Raw genomic sequence first — 19,056 nt, 5'->3', positions numbered from 1 at the left:
TCTTAGTCAAAATTTAACTTTGAACTCTTTTATTGAGTTAAAAACAATTGTAACAAAGATGAGCTAGAATTTGACGTTGGCTTATCTGCTGAAAACTATAGTTGTCATCTTTGCTTTACTATGCCGAGAGAGAGGAGGGGGAGAGAGCGAGAAAAGGAGAGAGAGAGAGAGAGAGAGAGAGAATGTGTTTTCTGAAAAGGTCAAAATTTAAAAAATTAATTTCATTTTTAAAAAGTTTTTCGAATTCAAAAGTCTTAGAGACTTTATCCATATATTTATATAGCTTTTGCTACAGAAATGATAAATTTTAATTCAAAATTTTCCTGAAATGGCCCAAAAATTGGCTGAAAATAATATACAGACATAACCAGTTTTTAAATATGAATAGCCCTCTAAAGTACCCAAAGTCACAAATTTAGGTCAGCCTTTCTAAAGACAGAAAGGTTATCCAGAGGAGAGCGTGCGGGCACAAACCTATAACCTCAACTACACAGAAGCCTGAGGCAGGAGGATTCAGAGTCTGAAGCTAGCCAGAGCTACCTAGTGAAACACTGTCACAAAAAAAATTTGTCAAAAAAATACATCTTTTAGAAAAACCAACGTCTTGGGAGAAAACATGTTGCTTCAGCGAGTGTATTCTGGGTGTATGATGTACTTCCTTTGAGAGTATTGGTTACTGTCATTCTTCTCTGGGCTTTAGTCATTGAAGAAAATCTAACAGCAATAGATCAACAGGGTAAGAGTCCGGGAAAAGGTTATTTAAAGAGCTTTATTTATTGCTCTTAGGAAGTGAAAATTCCTTCCTATAACCTTTGTTATGTTGGGTTTTTGGAAAATATGTAATTGATGAGGTGATTAATACAAAAGTATCAACAGGCACTCTTAGCAGCGAGATCTCAGTGTCTAAAGCCACGCTCTTGTAAAAGGAATGAGGACTCCTTGGACAAACGGCTGCTTCCAGGGCTGGAGTAAAAAATATGCAAGATGGCCCTGGAGTGTTGTGTAGTGCCAGAAACTAGGGATGTGCTCAACACAGGAGGAGTACAGTAAAGGGACACAGTGGTCAGCAGAAAGAGCCCCTAAAGGCCAAAGTTAGGACAACTTGAGCAATCAAATAAAGTACCATTGTATAATAACCTGATGTAACATGACATAATATAACATAACATAACATGACATAACATAACATGTGTAAGCCCCTAATGAGAAAATAAATGACTGAATAAGTAAATGCACAGTAAATAAGTGATTCACTAAATAACTGAAACGACAAATCTTCCACACGTAAGAAATCCAAATAACTTATGTAGAAATCCAAATAACTTATCTACCTTTGTTATGGTTTGACTCTTAAATGTACCACAAAAGCTCATATGCGGAGCCTTGGTCCCAGCCAGTGGTGTTATTGGGAAGTGGCAGAAACTTTAGGAATGGGTCATAGTTGGATGAAATGTATCACTGGGGGCTCCCCTTGAAGAAAATATTAGGTCCTTATTTCCTTTTTGTCTCTTTTTTCTTCCCTGCTACAAGGAGTAAGCAGTCTCTTGGGTCATATACTCCAGCCACCTTGGTATTTCACTCAGCATAGGCCCTGGTGTGACTGGGTCAGCCATGGACTGAAACCTCTGAGACCAAGAGCCTAAAGAAATCTTTTTTTTAAAATTGATGACATCAACTATTCTGTCACAATGGTGGAAATCTGAATAACACAGCAATCAGGGGGTAACTTGCTACTCCTTTGGGTGAGCTGCACATAGTGTCTGCTTTGCAGAGAGTACTGTATGGGAAGGGAGAGAGAGAGGGACAGGAGTCAGGTTACAGTGGAAAAACACTACTTGGGACAAGTGACCAAGGTCAGCATCCCCAGCAATAAGTCATGCTGATAGCAGGAGCACCTGACAGAGTGTGATGAGCAGGGTGCTGTACTGCCGTGATCCTTCTCCTAGAAACACACAGCTCCAGTCTAACCATGAAAATACTAGACAAATCCTAACTGTGGGACATCCTATAAAACCCCTGAAGAGTGGACATCCAACAGAAGGAGAGTTTGAACAATGTAATAGCCAAGAGGAGCCTAAGGAGACAGGAGGACTAAATGGAATGTGGCATCCTGGGTAGGATGCTGGAACAGAAGGACATTGTGTGAAAATCAAGGACATCTGAGGGAAGGATGAACACCACTTAATAATGTATCAATATTGGTTCATTAAGTGTAGCAAATGTGCCCGCTCAATGCAAGATAATAAGTAAACTGGGCATAAAGTTCTATGGGGACTCCGTATTATCTTTGCAATATTTTCTGTAAGACTAAAATTAAAATGATTTAACATCCTTTCAAGCATTAATATTTCAAGTCCTAAGTTAGTAATTTTACTATGTAATATTCTATCTCTGTGGTGACATTTTTAATCAAGTAAAGATTTAATGGTTGAGAAATCAAAGTTGATAAGGAAAGAGAAAGAAATACAAATAATTAAAAAATAAATTTTTACAGAAGCAATGTACTAACTGACCTTTAAAAATACTCCAAAAGTTAAAGGACAACATCAGTAAAATGACTGGCTATGTCCCCATGGTCTATCCTATGAGGCCAGCAAGGTGCAGTGGACCTCAAGCCCCACTTGGGGGGATGTGTCTGTCACACTAAGAGCTCTTGCTGTGTTGTGTTTAAATTTCCATGTTCTGTCATATTTATCAACACTTTAAAAATACATTGAAATCTGCTGGTTTTCTTCCTAAAAGAGTTAAAGACATCATATTATGGTGATCCATGCACATACCATGATTATAGCAGCACATTTCATAATAGCTCAACCTTGGAAGTGGCCTATATGTCCATCAACAGATGAATGGCCAAAGAAAATGTGGTCTTTACATGCAATAGAGTATTACTCTGCCATGAAGAAGAACACGTTTGAGTCATTTGTATGAAAACAGCTATACTTTGCGATAATAACTTTAAATGAAATAAACCAGACACACAAACTTAAATATCACATAGCTTTTCTTATATGAGAAGCCCAAAGTATAAATAAAGAGAAAAATAAAAAATATAGGTAACAGGAAACAGGGAGATAGATATTTTGTGAAAGGGAAAGGGATAAAGGGATGGAGGGAGGTGGGTAGAGGGGGAGAAGAAGTGGATGGAAAGAATGAAGGTGTTGTACGTCCAGGCACAACTCCCCTTGAAGAATAGAAACTTTATGTACTACAAATGTGCACTGATAAGAATAAAAATTAAAAACAACAACAAAAAGAAATGCGTGGAAATCGAGTTTTCCTTTAGATTCTTAGAGCTGTTCCTCCTGTCTTGTTAACTCCTCAGAGATTCCCTTTGTTTAATGTTCACACAGAACCTTCAGGGCGGCTGCAGAACATGTTGTGTGTAACTGGCTGTTAGGGTGGATAATGGAGCAGTGTAGCCTTCAGGTTAACAGTCTTTGACAGTCTTTTTATCAGACAGAAAATGCTGGCAACATAAATCTGGGGACATTCAACTAAAACTCCATTTTCTAGTATATGTCCCTAAAGGACAGAGCCCTTGATTTATATTTCTCTTTAGCCCCAGTGCCTGTCACAGGGCCTGGCACTCAATAAATATTTGCTGAATGAATGAATGAAGGAAGAATGGGATGATGAATGGGATTTTGCCCAGGGGAGAAGAGGGAACAGTATATTCCAAATTGGAGAACAGCAGGTATGGAAATGTAAAGGTATAATGAGAAATGTGTGTTTGGGATAGTATCGGGATCCACGGATGTGATTGGATCTGATATGATTGGATCAATGCCCAAGGCTTGGTCCCAGCCAGACAGTGGCATATGCCTGTAATCCCAATATGGGGAGGCTGAGGTGAAAGGATCACAAGTTCAAATCTCACCTGGTTAACTTCCTGAGACCTTGTCTCAAAATTAAAAAGCACAAAGGCTGAGGATATAGCTCAGTGCAAAGACCCTGAGTTCAATCCCTAGTACTGATAAAAAGAAAAGAAAAAAAAAGGATTGGTTTCCAGTTCCAATTATGGGTAGGTGGTGTAACATGGTAGGATCCAGTGTAAGGAAGTAAGGCCACAGGGAAAGTTTCTGGGAGGAAATATCTTCTCCCCAGCTCCTGCTTTTGCCCTCTCTCTCTCTCTCTTTCTCCCTCCCCCCGCTCGTTTCCTGCCCACCAAAACCTAAGCAGCCTCCTCTGCAACACAAGGATCACCATGATGTTCTGTCCACCACAGGCCTGAAAGCAATGGAGCCAGCTCACCATGGACTGAAACCTCAGAAACTGTGAGCATCTGTCATCTCTTGTAAGTTATTTCCATAAACAGCATGAGTGTTAAAAGGACATCACGGAAACTCTAGAGAAATAACACACTTACAAGAAGGCAAGCCCCATCTTAGTAAGCTGTAATTTACAAATGCACATTTTAACTGTACACCTTGAAAGCACACACCTGCACATGCTTAGATGCACAGTTACAATGGTAGATAGCTTTGAAACCATGACCTGTCTCAAGAACAGAAGGTATCACTCAACCCAAAAACATTCTTCTGTGCTCTTGTTTAGCCTATGTCCCCTCTTCACAGCTATTCTAAGCAATTTCCGGTTGGCTTTCTTCACTGCAGATTAGTTTTTTGTTCTAAAACTTTGTTCTAAAACTGCAGATTAGTTTTTTGTTCTAAAACTTAGTTCCAGTGGAACTAAGCAGAACATGCTCTGTTGTGCCTGCCTTCATTCATTCAGCTTAGAGCTCATGAGATTTACCTGTATGGTTGCCTATACCAGTATTTTATCTCTGTTTTGCTGGATAGTATTCTGTTACATTAATGTGCTATACATTGTTATCTGGGTTAGTCAGCTTTCTGTTCCTGTGACAGGGTACCTGAGAAAAACAACTTTAAAAGGGAAAGATTTGTTTTGGCTCACCGTCTCAGAGGTTTCAGTCCATGGTTAGCTGGCTGCATTGCTTTTAGACCTGCTGTGAAGCAGGGGTTGGCTGCTAGAGAGTACAGAGGAGGAGGAGCTGGCTTACCTTATGGCATCCAGAAAGGTTGGAGAGAGAGTGAGAGAGAGGAAGAAAATATGATGCTGGGAACAAGATATACCTCCCAGGGCAGTGGTGAACCTATGGTACACATGCCACACAGCAGGCTATTTGTATCATTGTATCATTGAAAGTATTAAAAGTTTCACCATCATTGTCCCAGGGCATGACCCCAGTCACCTACTTCCTCCAACTAGGACCTATCTCCTAAAGTTTCCACATTTCCCAGTGATGTCATCCAATTATGAATCCATGCATGGATTAATCTACTAATGAGGTTGGAGTCCTCATGACCCAGGCACTTTCCCAAAGGCCCTCATCCCTGAACACTCATGCACTGGGGGCCAGGCCCTCAGTAATGAATTCTAAGGGGACATTTCAGTTATAAACCACAACAGTATCCATTGTCCTATTCATGGATATGTTGGTTATTTCTGATTTAGGGTGGTTATGAATAAAGCTCCCGTGAACCTTTATATCTAGTTCTTTGTACAGAGACGTGTTTTCATTTCTGTTGGGTAAGTTACTGAGGAATAATTTAGGGATTCAGAATGACACGGCTGCAGCCACCTTGAGTTGTGTTCACCACCCATGACTGAGTAACCTGGCGTTTGGTTTTCCTTGCATAGTTCCCTAGCATACAGCAAAGCAATTAAATGATGGACTGAGGATGCTGGTCAGTGGGAGATCATCTGCTTAGCATATGTGAGGCTCAGGTTTTGATCCCCAGCACTACAAACAATGAATGAAAAAAATCAACTAAAACAAACAGACCCCTGCAAAACAAAATAATAACCAGATCCTCCTTGGAATGGTAGATGGAGCTTTACAGCAACCAGAACAGAGCACTGTGAGCATCAGTAATGCATCCAGCATCAGTGACACTACCTGCAGGTGAACCAGCTTGGACAAAGTCACTTACCTGGCTACTTCAGGAGCTTCCTCTCTGACCCAGATCTCAGGGAAGCATTGGTTTTCTGACCTGCCAGGGTTCACCGCTGTCAGGAAATTCCCAGTAAGTGCCCTCTGGGAAATTGGGCATCTGTCTGCCTCTTCTTTGGGTTCACACAACTTGAGGCCAGTTCTCATACATGGGGTCTGGGTTTTTCTAAAACAAGTAGGATTGGTGGATTGTACAGTAAGTCATATCTCACTTTTTGAAAATGACACCTGGTATTGCACTAATCTAAAAATATTATCCTTGGGCTGTTGTTGGAAAAAAGAACCCACAATTGGATAAAGTATCATCTGAGAAATCAGGGCTATGGCTTAGTGGCATAGTGCCTGCTTGCCAAGTGTAAGGTCCTGAGTTTGATTTCCGGTACCAAAAAAAATAGTCATCTGAGCTGGCATGGGGCAGTTTACATTCTTATAAAATGAGAATAATGTTCATATTCTTTGTTGAGTTTGAAGCAAAAGTGAATATGCATTAGAATTTAAAACTGAATTTATTTTAAGTGGTATATTAGGTTTTCATATTTGCTCATATACCAAGGAAACTGCAGGAAGCATCTCGGCTGTGAATGCATCAGGATTTTTTTCACACTGTGGAAAGGCAAACTGGCTTATGTGCAAAGAGACTTGGTCAGCTTAGGAAACAGAAGGACCACGACTTGCATGGCTTTAGACATGGCTGAACCCTGGTTTTTGTCCACCTGTTGGGTTTAATGTCTTCACTATTACCTTCATCCTCAGGCTCCATGTGGTGTTTTCCTGTTCACTGCTGATCACTCCACCAGATAGAGAACGTGGTTTTACGTCATCCCTCTGATTGCCACTGGCTAGCTCAGATACCATTTTTCAATCTGTTTTTCTGGATCCCAAGCTCTGAAGCTCTGTGTGATGGTTTATATCTCGATGCCCCTCAAGACCTTATGTATCATAAGCAGGGGCTTGGGGAGGTTATTGGATCACAGGGGAGCTATACTCATACTCACTGGTGGATTAATCCACCCATGGGCTTATAGCTAAATATGCTGTTAGGAGGTGAGGCCTGGTCAGAAGAGGAGGGCACTGAGATGAGTCCTGGGAAGGTTTATTTCTCTCTCTCCAGCTCTCTTTTCTCTCTCTGCTTCCTGTCTGCCATGCCCTGAGCAGCTTTTCCTCTGGTATGCCCCTCTGTCTTGCCATCCTGCCCTGGAGCTGGTGGACTGCAGACTAAAAAAACGTGAACCCAAATAAACCTGTCCTCCTTTAAGTCGTGCGTGTTGGGTATTGTGTCCCAACAAGGAGAGAGCGACTAAGGCACTCTGATTGGCCAGAATCACATGGCACAAAGGTGGTCATGGCCTAATCTGAACCACAGTGACTAAAAGTGGAGCAGCAGAACGTCTTTTAGGGAAATCACTTGCAGTTACCCAAAGGAGAAAGAATGGCGTACATTTTGGAATGCTTGCTAGGAATGATATAGATAGATAGATAGATAGATAGATAGATAGATAGATATCACTTGGCATACCTAATCTAAAGCAGAAAAACAGAAGCAACTTTAGCTGAAAACAGCATCAGAACAAATCTTGTGTTTTCCCAGATAACTTGGCAAATAAACTAGAGGGAACTACTACCCACAAAGACACCAAGGACTCCTGTTGCCTCAATTCTCTTTCACTTAAAGGAAGCGTGAGAGTGCTATTGGTGCAGCCCCTGGGCTGTAGGAGCTGAGAAACTCCCCTGGCTCAGGCAGCGGGCAGAGTCCCCTAAGGGACCTTTTAACTAATTTTGTTAGGAGGTCTGAGGCCTGAGGCTAGCTTTGGGACTTTCACTTCCATCATCATCAATGCGAAACTTTCATTCAAAGCATTGCTGTGGGATTCCTGAGTTGATTTTCCAACAGAGCAGGAGACATCTGGAAGTTTAGTTTTCCATTAACTTGAACCAAGTGAGTGTGGAACAACTTCTCCACCTCCATTGCCTGATTTCTTGTACACAAAACCTCATTTCATGGTCTGCTTCTGAGGAGCAAAGCCTAGTCCCAGGAGAATAAGTCTCAGGACCAAAGGAAGACTTGGCAGATCTTCCTTTGGGGGAGACAGGGCATCTCCATCCAGATCTCCCGCATGCTTGCATGACCGTCACAACCTCCTGGTTGTGTGGCCTTGAATGAGTCCCATTCCTTTTGGGGGCCTTCCTTTTCTCATCTATAAAGAGGGAATAGTTATCATATCCGCCTTATTCTCCATCATATAGGCTTGGGTGAGGAGCACATGGGATAATGTGAACAGAGGATTTTCAACTGTTGAGCAGCCTCTGCTTAGGATCCTTTATCCAAAGTGCTTGGGACCAGACTTGTTTTGGATTTGGGTATTTTTGGGGTTTTGGAATAACTGCATATTTATGATAAGATATCTTTGGAAAGAGACCCAAGTCTAAACACAAAATTCATTTAAGTTTTATATACTTAGCTTGAAGGTAATTTTACACAATATTTTTAATAATTTTGTGCATGGGACCAAATTTAATGGTGTGGAATTTTGTATCTGTAGTGTTATGTTTTGGGCTTACCACATTCAGATTTTGGATTTTCAGAGTAGCCTGCAGGGCATAACACCAATTTTGTCATAAAGGCATATTATTGTGAGTGTATTACACCCATGTTTATTTTTTTAGAATAGTTCTATTTATGAACTATTAATTTTAATTTTATGTGTTTTATTATATTAAACAATGAGTTCTTAACAGGCAAAAATATCAAGAAATAAAGTATTGAATTTTTAATAGTTATTGAGTGTTCATAAGAAAGCATCAAAATTTTCAACATCTAGTTTTTGGTGCCCAAACTCTAAAAAAATAACAACACAAATAAATTCCTATATGAACTACAATGAAAATAACGATAGAACTCTACAAAAATAATCTTTACTTCAATTATCACACCTAAGGCAGTTTTCACACATGACAACAGTACACTCCATACACACATATCACTCACATTGACAGCACATGTGTTTTGCATTTCTGGTCTCTTGGTAGGACATGCCTGACATCTTGCTGGCCAGTCTTGCTTATTTGTCAGGAGCTTCTTATCATATTATACAATGTTTAGTTGACAGGAACATAAAATATCAATAAAATAAAGTATTAAATTAGTCATACATATTGTGTATTTAAACATCAACATTTTCACATCAGCTGTGTGCTTGCCTATAAAACCTAAAAGATAACATTAGAAATGAATTCCTATATGAACTATAATGATAATATCAATAGAGCTCTACAACAAAAATAAGCTGTGCCCAAGGCAGTCTTGACACATGACAACTGCATGCTCCATGCATACATCTCACTTACACTGACAGCACATGTGCTTGGTTTTCCTTTCCTGTGTAGCAGGCCATTCTTGTCACCTCCTTTCCTGTTCTGTCAGGAGCTTCCTACTATATTGTACAATGTGCACTTAGTGGAAAAATAAGATATCAATAAAATAAAATGTCAGCTGTGTAATGAGTGCTTAGAATAGAAATCAACATTTTCACATCAGCTGTTTACTTGCTTACAAAACCTACAAGACAGCATCAGAAATAAAAGCTTATGTGAACTACAATGTAAGTATAAACAAAGCCCACCACAGAAATAATCTTTGTTTCAACTGTCACAGCCAAGGCAGTCTTCACACGTGAAAACTTTGTGTTCCATACACAAGTATCACTTGCACTGATAGCACATATGGTTTGTTTTCCTGTGCTTTCCTATAGGGCACAGTTGACACCTTTTTTATTTTTCTGTTGTTGTAGTAGGCCTTTGTGATGCTGTGCCTTCCTGTTCACCTGTCAGCTCACCAGTGCTCCACAAGTTTTTTGGTAGTTCCCTGGGCAGAAACGTTTTGTTTTTCCTCTGCTGTAAATGATCTCTTATGAATTCCAGTCCCAGTCTTCTAAGAAAATTTCTCTGTGATATTTTGCACTTGTTATTTTCTTGTAAACTGTCAAACTATTTATGCCACACTTTTAGGATTGAGTAAAACATAACTATTGGACAAAGCTTTGTGTTTTGAGTGACATCAGAATTGCTGCATAGCTCATCAACAATAGCTCCTCCACCTTTGCTTTTGTTGTAGAAAGTTGCCATCTCAGGCTTCTGTTTTCTTGAGATTTCCCTATCAATATTTCCATTATAGTGCAATGTTGATATCAGCACTACCAGTTGTTTTTCTTTGCCATATACAAGGCCAATGTTATATCCTTCTGAAATCCAAATATTGTACTATGTAACTCTCTGTTTTGAAATTGCAACATTTCATTTGGAATTTCTGCCTTATTCCTCTGTACAGTGCCTATGCTGGGCAGCTTGAACCCCATTGACGAATGTAACATCAATTGGAAACTGGAAAACCAATTTTCAAGTGTCAAATTCTGATTAGTTTAGATGGGAGCAGCAAGCCTATTTACAATATCATTTGCTTTATTACTATACCAATAAGGACCTGGTGGTTGAGTTCCAGGATAAATTTCTAAACTGAAACATAATAAGTTGTTGCATCTACAAGGGTTAAATTTTTATGCCTTTTTTTTTTTTTTTTTTTTTGATCTTTTTGAGACAGCGTCTCGCTATGCAGTTCAGGCTGGCCTTGAGCTCAGTTTGTAACCCAGGCTGATCTCAAACTTGTGATGATCCTCCTGCTTCAGCCTCCCAAGTGCTGGGGTTACAGGTGTGCACCAGCATGCCCAGCTTTTGCCGTATTTTCAAGCTTTTGTGGGATTATACTGCATGAAGCCTCAGTAATTATGAAATTCTGCAAGATGTTCATTAACAGTCATGTATTCAGATGGTGTGTAAATTTCTTGACAATTACCCACAAATCTCTCAAACCATGAGCAGATAGCAGCTAGCTTATCAGTTCTTTTTCTTTCTTAGTGGGTGGTTTCATCATCAAACCTCAGGGAATCTGAAGGAAACCAGATCTCCTCACTATCATTACTATTCTACAAACTTCAAGCCCACACCCATCACTTTCCCATAGTCTTTTACATTCCCGTGAGTACCATTGAAAAGCCCTGGTAAGCACAGCAGACCTCTGAATGCTTTCCGTTCAGCTATTGAGGTGTCATATTAATACATTTCTATATCTAATATGGAATATTTTACTTGTATTTCATTTTGTAGCATTTCATCTGTACAAACAATTTCCAACATTGAGTGGCAATGCTGGCATTCTTTTTAAATACAGTTTCATCCCTGCCAAAACCCTCACTATATTTTCAGACCTAGTTCTAATGTTGGATTATTCCATTTGGTAGCATGACCATTTTGTACCATTTCTACCAGTGAAATATGTACGCACACTGCTGTTTCCTTTGTCATTTGAATCAAGGAGGTCTGCGTTCCCTGTATCAGTCTATTCTTGCTGCATTTCACTGTCACTGGAACTTTGGCTAACTTGGCCAGTGTCAAAGTCATTATCATCTTCCTCATCCATGCATGAATGATTTGATGATTCACTTCTCACCTCCTGGAAAACTTGCAAATCTGGTTTTTTATGTGCCGTTGTACTAAACTGGGCTACCGCTACCAGGAAAATTAAAAAAAGAAACTTCTAAAAAACCAGTCCTAAATGAAATTTAGCAATGAATATTTCATGAGTAAAACTTACCTGTTGCTGTTTTGAATCTCCTGTGTACACCTTGCGTTCATCTGCCAGGTGGGTAAGTGCACAGATGGGTTGTTGCTTTTCCCAGGCATAGCTACTGTGAGTAACACCCACATTCCATTTATGGTAAAATACATATTTACAGAATAGAAGAGTGGTGTGGGTATATTTTACCCTCTGTGATACTCAGGTAAACATGTGCAAAACCTATTAGATGGAGCAGTATATAGGTAAAAATCCCAGTTTGACAATTTTACACATAGGCACACACCTTGGTGTTCATCCTACCAAGTAGGTAAATATGAAGATTGCTCCCTATATCCCCTAGGCACAGCTACTGAGAGGTACAGTCAGCTACTATTATGCTAAATACAAACTTACAGTAAAAATGTATGGGTCAAGTTGTTGTACCTCAGTGCTATGTACTGCTCAACCTGTATACACATATTCAGTATTATTGAGATACAATCAGAAGAGGTCATTTTGACTCTGACCACCCAAACTATCTCTATTAAGCTTATGTGATTCTTCATTACCAACAATTGGGATCAGATTCTAATATCAATCAAATAGAGAAGAATCCTCGGAATCCCCCGAGGACATTTCACTCCATTAGCTCTGCTAAATAATTCCACAGCACAGTCAGATAGACACAGCTTGAGTTTGCTGCCTGTGGTCAGACTTCCAGGTAGTGAATGTTTCTTAGTCAAGACCTCGTTGCAGTCCTGAATGCCTCAAGCAGGAGTCTGGCTTCCGTGTTACCCACCAAGCCAAGTGGCATCAAGAGTAGAGGCCCGAGACTAGGGGTATAGCTCAGTGGTGAGCACTGGCCACGTGTGCATTAGGCCCTGGGTTCCATGCCCAGCACCAAGAAAAAGATTATCACAGCCTTTACAGTTTGTCCACCCCACAGAACCACCATAGGAGAAATTCCTGTTCCCTGCCTTCGTTTTTGTTCACAGGCAAATTAATGCTAGATCTTGTCCCTACCTTACTCTACACATCCTTCTTAATGCAAGCACATCTCTCTGTAACCATGACAAGGCCAGAAACCTGACACATTCCTGCTCATATTTATTTTAACCTACCCATATCCTCCCATGTACTTTATCTTTTTAAATTAATTAAGTTCATTTTAAGTGATACATAAAAGCATAAAAATTGCTCGTGCTGATGTGATGTTTCCATACGTGTGTACATTGTCTAATGTGTAGAACAGGGTAAACATATGGATCTCCTAAACATTTATCATTTCTTTGTGGTGAAAACATTCAAAATCCTTTCTTCTAGTGTGAAAAACTCAGTTATCATGCTGTGAACTGGCGCACCAGAACTTCTACGCCCTATCTAATTATTACTTAATATCCATTGGCCAACCTCTTCCCAGTCCAACAATCTTGATAACATAGCTACCATTTCTTGAGCACCCTATACCTTTCCTTACAGGCTGCCTCACTTAAAACACCCTACGCAGCCACAAAGGAAGGGCCATTGTTCCGTTGTGGCCATGAGGACAGAAAGCTTTCAAGAGTAACTTGTCTCACTGAAGTCACAGAGCATCAAGACCAGGATTCAAAACAGAAACTCACATCTGCCTCATGGCAATACTTAGGATTCTCACCACAGCAATAAGCCAGCTGTCCTAGTGATACAGGGGAAAGTGATACAGGGGAATCCTAGTATCACAAGTGATCCTAGTGATACAGGGGGAAGAAACCCCCAACCTGCTAGATGTCTGGTACAAGTTTGTGTTCTCTGAAATTGAAGAATGAATTTTAGGAACAAGGGAGGTTAAGAGCAGAATATATTTACTGGGGAAAGGAAGCTTCTCTCTGAGAGAGAGACTGAAGGGGTCCTGAGTGGGTTGCCAAGGACCTTGCCTTTTTAAAGGGTTTTTATAGAGCAAAACTACAAGGTGTGGCAAGTCAAAAGTAGGGGAAAATGGGAAATTGCAAGGTGGGCTTGAGGGAAGACAAAACTGTTCAACTAATAAGATTATGAGCATAATTGCTCGGGTAACATGGATTAAATCAGGAACAAATGGGGAAGCGAGTCACATAGCAAGTGGGCATGAAACAGAACAGGGGCTCTTCCTGTAGGGGGTTGGGTCAGTGTCTCTTCCTGGCTTCCTCAAGGTGATCCATAGATACCTATTTAGAATATCAATCCCTGATGTTTATCCTTAGGGGAAGTATGTGGGTGCATGAGTTTCAATTTTGTCTTGAGGTCTGGCCCTCAGCAGAGGTGCCTGTCTTCCCTACAGCTGCAAGGTGTCTCGTCTAGTGCACCAGCTCCTTTGGGAGCCTAGCCTGCCTGACTGCCTATAATACTTGTAGCTCGCTTAGCTGTCTATAACACTAGTGGCAGAGCTTGGCAAAACAGGGAATTCCACTGACTCTTTCTGATTCCACTGGGTGAATATCCAGAGCTAACGGGGCTCATGTCCAGTGGGTTGGCTGGCTGTTGTCTCTTCCTTTCCTTGTCTTTTTAGCAGACCCTGGGCTCCCTGGACCCATGTCTTTGATTTCAGAACCCATAACTCAGCTTTTTTCTTCTCTCCCAACACCGCTGATGTTGGAAAAACCTAAGTTGCATCCCTCCAGGAGAATGTTCCCCTTGGGCCCTGGGATCATCACCCATTGCGCCCGCCCTGGAGACATCTCTGAGCCTGTGCCCTCTCCAGCAGCCATCTACCTTGTCGGGGGGATAATTTCTACCTTTATTTTTACTTGCAGAGGAACATGGAACCCTAGACTGTGAGGGCTTCTTGTAATCTTGCCTGCCTCTACTCTGGGCTGGGCTGAGACATCTGCTGCACCAGCTCTAGTGTGTAAAATTCTGTAGCTTCCCCTCTGTTTGGATTGTCAGATGCTCAGATCATCTCACTGCTGGAGACAGTTTCCTAGAAGCTCGAAGAACTATTTTTGTCTCTCTTTTAATGTGTCCCTTGCCTGATTTGAGGCCTCCTAGGGATTTATCATCAGGGGCTGCAGTCATCAGAGGAGCCAGGGGTAGATAGCTTTTGCAGAGAGAATCCAGTAAAGGAGAATCCAAAGTCTATGACAGGTGAATCTATTTTTACTATATCTAGTTCATTTTTAAATGATCCCCACACGGTCCATCCAATGGGACTTTTACATATAGCAGCATATATTTTACTATATAGCTGCATATATTTTACTATATAGCTCACAGGTGCAAATTTCTCTCCTCTTCAACTGAGGACCATGGACTGATCAAAAGGCTGTAGTCACTGTTCCAACCTTCCCAGCCTTTCTCTTCCTGAATTGAAAGGATGTTGGCATAGTTCTTTCACACAATCTGTTTTGAAAATTTGTGGATGCTCTTGCTTTAAAGAAAGCAACTCAGAGTCATTTGAAACCAAGGTTAGTGATTAAACAGGGAAATTCCATCTGAGGTTTAAAATGACTCGTGATCACAGGAAGATTTTCTTTTGTTGTTCTTAAAGTGGCTCTGGTGGCAGCTGTCTTCCCCGGACCCTCATGAAGAGGAGCACAGACATAATCCTGGTGACCGGGTGGTGTGAGATTAGGCCTTGGCTGCAGGTTTGCTTTTTCCCTCTCCCACCTTTAAAAGCACCACTCCCATTTTAATCTTTGCTGAGCACTTATTATCCTTTACATTTTCCTTTAATGACAGTGACAATACGTCCCAATCCCAAGAGGACTCAGTGAAGAATTTAAATCATGCCTTTCTCCTTCGTCCTCTCTCTCCGGTGAGGCACTCTTTTTTGTTTTATTTTTTTTCCCGGTACTGGGAATCAAACTTCTGACCTTGCGCTTGCCAGGCAGGCACTGTGCCGCTGAGCTAATCCCCCAGCCCCAGGGTGAGGGACTCTTTATATTTGCTTTTACTCCCAGAGGTCTGGCTCTCTAACGGTAATAAGAGAAAAAGGATTAGAAAGCAAAGTCACCACAGTATCCTGTTGCTCTAAACTCAACCTTTGCATTTTATTCCTCCCCCTCCCCCACTTCAAAGGGGAAACCTTGAAACTGGGGGCCAGCTTCCGCCTAATTAGTTTTCCTGGTGTGAAGCCCTGCTGGTCCTGATTTGGCGCCTTCCTCCACAAACACACCTTTGTTCTTGTGGGTTTGTTTTGTTCTCTTGCTACCAGGGATGGAACACAGGGCCTCTACATTCTAGGCAAGCGCCTTACTGAGGAATGACCCCCGAGCCTAGCCGACCCGGACAACTCTTCAGTTCCCCAGATGAACTTGCGAATGAAACACCTAGTCCCCCAAGGAAAACAACTCAGTCAGCCCCTCTTGTTTTTCTGGCTACCCACCCCCAATCTCCCAGTTTTCCCTTCAGCGCTGATTCCGCACCTGTCTCTGGTGGTGTCTACACTGGAATTCAGCCCCCCAGTGCTTCTCTGTTGTAAACAGTCTGTTTTGCAACAGACCCACTTGTGAACTCTATCTCTAATTAAGGCCTTTGTGTAGCTTTGCAAACAGCCGTTTGTCCTTGGGCCTGGGGCAAGGAAGAACTGTTTTTGTCACTGGTTTTAACAGCTACTTTAATTAAGGCCCAGTGGTGGTTAAAGTACAAGAGGAGGAAGCACTTTCTTCAGGGCTGAGCTTGCTCACACTCATGGACCTTTCCAAAATTAATAAGGCTCCCTTTCTAGGCAGGAAAGTGCCATTTGAGTGATAGCAAATAATGAAGTTAAATGGAGCGCCAGCTGTCTAGTGTAAGTCCCTTGTTCTCAAGGAGAGAAAACTGAGCCCCAGGGAAACGGTACCCTTTGACCTACACCCAAGTGTCCGTTAGAAGCCAACCTGGAACAAGAGGTCAGTTCCTCTGGGTCCCAGTCAACCATCCTCCATGCTACCCCTAGAAACTGGATATGTGCAGAGAGCTTCAGGATCAGTAAGGAAATTACTGAGCAGGTTACCGGGCCAGCCCCTCCCCAGTGAATGGTGTTTTTGGCAGTCATTTTCCAACTTCATCTTTCTAGAAACAAATAGAGTAAATATATTAAAATGGGTTTTCTTTGAGCTCCTCCATGAGTTGCTAAGTGCTCCGAAGACTTGACTGTGCATTCTTCAGTTACCACCTGCTCAGGACTCAGTATACAAGGGGTGATGGAACTAGACGGCGAATACTTAAATTAAAAAAATTATTTCAGTAAAAGATATATTGCTGTTAACCACCCCCAGAATATTTCACCTTGCTTCAAACACACTTATCCCATTGTTTTCGCCACTTTCTGAAGCAGCTCTGGAAGTCCTCTTTCCTGAGTGTCTTTATAAGATGTGATAAAAAAAAATATGGTAAATGCCCCTGTCAGGCACCATTCAATAAAGAAGCAGCTTGTAAAACATGATGCTGTGTCCTCATCTACCTTACTCCATCAACCTGGCACCATGGGACTTCTGACTGTTCTGCAAATCGATATATTTACCTTTAATGGTCATTCAGGACATTGACAAAACTACAACAGCACAACTAAAGACACTGATGAAAGAGGACTTCCAGAGCTTCCTCACGATGTGGCAAAAACAATGGAATAAGTGTGTTCAAGGGGAGGGGATGAAGTCTGAGGGGAATTAATAAGAATATATCTTCTACTCTAACAAAATTTTAAAAATTTAAACATTCATAGCATTTTTCGATCATACCATATATAGCGAAAAAGAAGCAAGCAAAAGAGGCAAAATCAGCTATCCCATGAAGGGACAAACAGATTCCCCTGTTAATTAATTTATTTAACCATCCATGATGAAAGCAAATTCTACCACTGGAATCTCATTTTTTACTTTTTTCTTGAAACAGGGTCTTGCTATGTAATCCAGGCTGGCCTTGAACTTGTGGTGATCTGATCCTCCTGCTTCAGCCTCCCCAGTGCTGGGATTGCGGACATGCGCCAGCATACCTGGATTCATTTTATACTATTATTTTGACGAGGTTAAATTTTTTGATGTCAGTTAATTTCAGGAGAATCAATGTGAAATATAGATATCTTAGTGCTGAGTGTGAATCCAGGGCCTCATCCACACTAGGCAAATATTTTACCACTGGGAGACATCCTTAGCCCAATGCAACATAGAAATTAAAAATCCAAAATAAAAATGTTACTCTTCCAAAGTTTCTTTTCATCTCCAGATTCCTAATGACAAAAGTCTCCAAAAGAAAGGCAATTCTGAGAAGTCCAGTCAGCTTCTCCGACAGCTCTGCCTTGTTTGGGTTTTCTGTACCTTTTCTGGGCAACTCTGACCTCAGCACTCAGAGTTCAACAGATATTACCTCTGCCCCACAGGGGCCATTTCACAAAGATCAGAGAGCATTGCACAGAGCAATTAACAGCCCAGGCCGTTGTCCTGTCTGTAGCCCATGACTCAGCATGAATTCAAACTCTTGTTGATGATGGTTGTGGGTACTTGTTGTAGTGGGTACTTGTCGGGGTGGCACTGGGGTGGGCTTCGGGGATGAGTGGAGCAGACGGCCATTGCAGCTGGCCTCTTTCTCTTTCAGGCAGTGTAACTAAGACACTAGACTAACACAGGGAGAACTTCGCTGAGTTAAAATGGTGTGTGTACTCATTACCATCTTGTCATTATTATTGTCACACAAAAGTGACTTCCAGCTCAGCATCTGCAGAGAGGAGAAATGTGCCCCTCTGCAAAGCTGACTGTTCTACTGGAGGGAGTGGGCCACTTGCTGAGTAGACATTGGATTTCTTTTTAAAGACAAATGAACCTGGGGCAGTTTGACCTCAAGACCCAGTCTTCCTCTACCCCCACAGTCCAGTGCAGATGGCACCTCTCACCTTTGACTCTTTTGGGTCTTACTTATGTTAAACACAAGCTATAGGAGGCTATTCTTTTGGATTGAGCTCCTGCAGTGAGCCTCAATAAGCCAGGCTAACAATCAAAATGGAGTCACTCATGCTAAAGTCCCATATATCACGAAGCTAAAACTAAGCTGTTCGTTTGAACTTCTGAGAAATAAGTACCAGAAAGACACCAACAAAATTATCCAAACTGACTGGGGGTGCAATTGGTATGATGATGAAATTGCCTTTGCCTTAATCCTCATACAGAAAAAGCTAACCTGAAACAACCTGATGTGAGTCTGTCAGTTATTTTCTATTATTCTCTCTCCCTGTTTCTATCTTATAAAAAAAGTAACTTAAATGACCAACTCTCTTCCTGGTTTTGCTCATTCATATGTTCTTCACCCTTTTCCATCAATAAAACCAATCTCTTCTGCTCTGCTTATTGGAATAACTATTCTATTTTATGGAATGAAGTGTTGCCTGATTCTAGAATTACAGATAAATCCAATTAACATCTTTAAATTATTATAATCTTCTTTGTGACACTTGTTAATTGGCATCTGTTTAATAGTTGAATGTTTCTTGTAACTAGAATAAAATGTTTCTACTATTTTTCTTTTCTTTTTTTTTTTTTTTTTT

General features: G+C 41.1%; 1 long non-coding RNA gene across 1 annotated transcript; it reads left to right on the top strand.

The window, feature by feature from the left end:
• Positions 1-3,936: 3,936 nt before the first annotated feature.
• Positions 3,937-18,100, top strand: LOC102014432. The gene is made up of 4 exons (XR_263263.2): positions 3,937-4,297; positions 15,088-15,184; positions 15,279-15,354; positions 17,415-18,100. It is a non-coding gene; the product is annotated as an uncharacterized LOC102014432 (long non-coding RNA).
• The last annotated feature ends 956 nt before the right edge of the window (positions 18,101-19,056 follow it).

This window comes from Chinchilla lanigera, unplaced genomic scaffold (genome assembly GCF_000276665.1).
Source record: "Chinchilla lanigera isolate Chin_1 unplaced genomic scaffold, ChiLan1.0 scaffold00064, whole genome shotgun sequence".
NCBI classification, from domain to species: domain Eukaryota; kingdom Metazoa; phylum Chordata; class Mammalia; order Rodentia; family Chinchillidae; genus Chinchilla; species Chinchilla lanigera.
This window is presented reverse-complemented; position numbering and strand designations above follow the sequence as displayed.